Below are 4,883 nucleotides of genomic sequence, written 5' to 3'. Positions count from 1 at the left end.
TTTGTTTTGTTTTAGAGGATGAGCAGAAAATGACCTAACAGTAAGTTTGCACAACTTACAACTTTAATAAGCCAGTTGTCACAAACTACAAACAACTCTGAACTCTTTTCTAGAAAGACTAAACCACATGTTGGGGTTGAAACTAGAATATGATGCTTGCGTCATATTCTAGTTTTTTTCATATTCTATGATTTTTTACAGCCCCCTGTTCTCAATAAAAGCAGAGGTCGGTGCAAATGAACAATTTTTATCTTCTAGACCAAGGTTTGTACAGAGAACATCTTGAAACATATGAAGAACAAAATACAGATTTCCATTTTTTAATGACACTTCTGCATTCATCTTATTTGGAGGAACTAGAACCACAAACACGACCTACATTTACTCAAACGCAAACCATGTAACTCAAATAAGAAAACGATACTCAACCCTGAAAAGTTAGAAACTTTGGGCCTGTCTCATAATGCAGACATGCAAAATCTTTGTTTTGTATCTACAATCATTTAAATTTTTACTTTAATTTAGCATATAAACTTTAAAAAAGACCAAGTTTGTTTTCAAATTATTATACAGCCCCAAAGTTCTTTCAGTCAGCCTGTCAGTTTAGGCATTTTGTTTGTCGCCTCTTTGTCGCGATGCTCTTTTTCTTTTCTCTTCCTTCTTTTCTGCGCTCCGCTGTCATATTTTCTACTGTCTGCCATTGTAAAATAATATTCCCTGACGCTCCTCCCCAATGCGTAAGATGCGTCAAAAGTGGACCAATAACAAGCAAGCATTCAAGATGGATGTTTGCCAGAACAAATTGGAACATTTTTCATCGGTGCTGTCAAAATCATCATAGTCATTGATTAAATTCTGAAACTGTCCATTCACAAAAACATAAAACATCCTTCGGGGCCCCCGAAATGCCGGGGCCCCGAGCTGCAGCCCCTGTAAGCCCCTGCTAAAATCCGGCCCAGCACACATGTTAAGGATAGAAAAAATAATTACAAATGTTGAGCAGAGTAAGTAAAGACAGCAGGAGAGTGAAAAGTGTGGTCAGTTTGTCCTCCAGCAGTCTAAGCCTATAGCAGCATAACTAAGGGACAGCTCAGGAAACCCAAGCTGGCCCTAACTATAGGATTTAGCAAAAAAAAAAAAAAAAAAAAATTATTCTACTTAAAACTATAAATGCTCAAACTTATGAGAAATCGTGTCTAAAAGCCTCCTGAGTCCAGGCAAAACAAAGTTTTTTGCTTCTTGTATTTAGGTGAGTTTAGTGCTTTGTAATTTGATACTGTGGGCTAAAACAGTTTGTACATAAGTAAGCACATTCTCTGGCAGTGAAAAAAGTACATACACACCATTAATACGTGAGGTCTCAGGTCAGCTGAACATACACATGGTGCAGTCCAATTTCTTTCCTTACACAACAAAAAACGAGACTAAAATGTAGTAGTAGTGTGTGAAAAAATGAAGTCCACCTTTACTTCTATATACATTAAAAGACCAAGTAGCAGTCAGGTGCTAATCAAAATTTGGGGAGCAGTGGCGCAGAGGTTAGAGAAGATGGGCCAGTGATCAGAAAGTCACAGATTCAACTCCCGGTACCATCAACATCAAAATGTGGGTGGAAAAGATGAAACACCCGCACCTACCTCTACCCTTATTTGCCCCATTCTGGGCCCCTGAACAAGGCCCCCACCATCTGCTCCCCCCAAAAAAACTGAGTTCTCATGACTCAATTAGACTACCTGTGTATATATATATATATATATATATATATATATATATATATATATATATATATATGGTACATTAAAAAAATCACTGGTTAATAATTAGTTTTAGTAATCCCACCATGAAATAAAGGGAAAAAAGTGCAATACACCTTTTAGTGTTGTTCAGAATGTGTCTCCTAATTTTCAGACCTGGTAAGAATCAGATGGCTCTTTTTAATGGAGATGAGCTTTAGTATCACTAAGAGTCTAATTTTATTTGATTAGAAGGAGATGCATCCATCATTAATATGCATCTCCTTAAAACACATAAGATAATAATGATAGGCCTGCAAATTAAATACAGATCTTATTATTAAACTTTTCGGTTGCTTTTAGCTTTTTTATTTCCTAAAGTTGGTTCTTTGCCTCTCTTGTTTTCACCGACTTGTATATAAGAGAGGAAGAGCTGAAGTGTTGATGCTACTTTGTATCTGAATTGTTTTTCAGAGATTAGTTTACATTGTTACACTTTCAATAAGTGAGAAAACCATTACTCAAACTGGTGGAATTCAAATTGTTTTTATTCCGGAAATTGCTCCCTCATTTTTTGCCATAATCAGGATCCTATAAGTACATGGACACAGTGTCAGACTGATAGTACTGATACTGAGTATCAGTGCACCTCTAACTCTGATGCAGATAGAGACAAGGAGACAGATTAGAAACACACCACAGATTATAATTACTTTCATCTAGCACTGTTCCCAAACAAACTTGTTTTCTGTTTATAAGGTTAAGAAAGTGTTGTATTGGTTTAACCTCATTTAAAGTTGATTAGTGTCTTAAATGATTTTATTTGATGACTTTTTCAACAGAGCAGATTAAAATAATACTTTATTTAGTTGATACCACTTCATCTCTACCCTGCAGCTGAGCCTAAACCACATCCCACCACTTCAGTCATATTAGTCCTAAAATGTAAAAACCCATTAAAATATGAAAAAAAAGCTCTTACTGTTGAAGGGTCATTGTTTGGTTGACAAGGTTCACACAAGATGAATTTGTTACAACAGCTCAAACATCTCTAACTCATGCCAAGCAAACATGTACTTTTAATTTTCCCTTTTTTCTTCAACAAGCAAACAAAAAGTATTTGATTGAAAAAAGAAGCTCAGTTTGATCAAGAAAAGCTACATTTTTATAAATTTGCTTAATAAAAAAGCAAAAGTCTTCACACTCGAGCATTTTTATAAGGTAAAATTTAAATAGTTTGACATGAGTTGTGATTGAAATGAAAAAAGGACACAGCAGACACAGTAAACAGACCAAACAGATCTGTGTGCTGAACCTTGCAGCTCTAAAGCAAATACTTGACATAACTTTGACTTCCAGTTTAGACTGTTTTTTATCCCCCGTCGTGGAGCGAAGAGGGGGCATGGAAATACCCTCTGTCCATTTGTCCTTCCATCCATTTTGTGAGCTGGATAAGTTGAAAAATAAGCAATGTGCTGACTTCCATTTTGGTGTGGGGCTTATGTTTAGGCATAAGAAAGGTAACTTTCGAAAATTGGGTTGCCACGTCAAAATCCAAGATGGCCAAATATATTTGTATATATGTATAGTACACTGCCTGGCCAAACAAAAAGTGGCCACCAAACAAAAAGGGTCACACACTAATACTTCATTGGACCGCCTTTAGCTTTGATTACAGCATGTGTTCGCCATGGCATTGTTTCAATAAGCTTCTGCAATGTCGCAAGGTCTATTTCCATCCAGTGCTTCATTAATTTTCCACCAAGATCTTGCATTGATGACTAGGCACTAGGCATAATGGGTGCATCCCTTCACCTGCCTCTTTTCTTACCCTGATGCACCCATCACTCTGGAACAGGGTAAATCTGGACTCATCAGACCACATGACCTTCTTCCATTGCTCCAGAGTCCAATCTGTATGCTCTCTAGCAAATTGAAGCCTTTATTTTCAGTTACCCTCACTGATTAGTGGTTTTCTTAAGGCTACACAGCTGTTCAGTCCCAGTTCCTTCACATTGTGTGTGTGGAAATGTTCTTATTTTCACTATTAAACAGAGTCCTGAGTGCTACTGTTGTTTTTCTTGGATTTGATTTCACCAAACGTTTAAGTGATCGCTGATCACGATCATTCAGGATGTTTTTCCAGCCACATTTCTTCCTCGAAGACTATGGGTCCCCACTATCCTTCCAATTTTTAATAATGCGTTGGACAGTTCTTAACCCAATTTTAGTAGTTTCCGCACTCTCCTTAGATGTTTTCTCTGCTTGATGCCAATGATTTGACCCTTCTCAAACAGACTGACATCTATTCCACGACCACGCGATGTGTCTTTTAACATGGTTGTTTAAGAAATGAGAAGCAACTCATTGCACCAGTTGGAGTTAAAAAACTTGTTTCCAGCTGAAAGATAATCGTCCATACAGTAATTATCCAATAGGATGCTCGTACCAATTTGCTTAGTTAAATCTACGTGGCAACTTTTTTTGGGCCAGGCAGTGTATACCGTATATATGCTGCATTGATCGTTTGAGGAAACTATGCTTTTTAGTTTTTATATTCCTTAAAAAGTACTTTCATCAAATGGGTGGGGTGGTTGTAGATTAATCTATGGTGGCCAGGCTCCACCATTGTGCCTGGCGGTGGATAAAATTACTCCCTGTGCTCGTCAGGATCTGTCACTCCGCTTCAAACAAGCGGAGAGAACATACCTCTGTTCTTCTACACAGTGTAACTCCTACCCACTTGAATACTGTATCTTGCTAAAAACCATTTGAGTTTATTTGCATTTCCTGATCATTTCCAGTCCAGAAAAACATTCATCTCGAAAACTACAAACATTCATTATTCAAATCCTTCAAGGATGGGGGGGCATTGGCATTCCACTTGTTAGAGGCTGAGTTGGGAGTGAACTTGACACCACCCACTTCACTAAGCAGTTATGAATGTAGAGCAGGAGGAGGATATCTACAGTATCTAGAACAGGGCTGTTCAACGAAACTGCTCAGGGGTCCACAGTTTCTGAAAGCCAGCAGCTCAGGGGCCGGACATCCAGCAGTTAAAATCATTATGTAAATCAACCAATTATTACAATGATCTGTTACCTTTTAAATTTGTTTATTTTGTTGCATTGAATCTAAATACAATAAACA

The 4,883-nt window shown here is 37.5% G+C and overlaps 1 protein-coding gene across 1 annotated transcript in view; it reads left to right on the top strand.

Moving 5' to 3' along the window:
• Window positions 1–4,883, top strand: part of ccdc80 (coiled-coil domain containing 80) — a 44,751-nt gene that overhangs the window by 16,378 nt on the left and 23,490 nt on the right. The window lies entirely within an intron of this gene.

This window comes from Nematolebias whitei, chromosome 13, assembly GCF_014905685.2.
Source record: "Nematolebias whitei isolate Nwh7 chromosome 13, NemWhi1, whole genome shotgun sequence".
In the NCBI taxonomy this organism is placed as follows: Eukaryota; Metazoa; Chordata; class Actinopteri; order Cyprinodontiformes; family Rivulidae; genus Nematolebias; species Nematolebias whitei.
The sequence above is the reverse complement of the archived record's forward strand: the minus strand, read 5'-3'. Positions and strand labels throughout refer to the sequence as shown.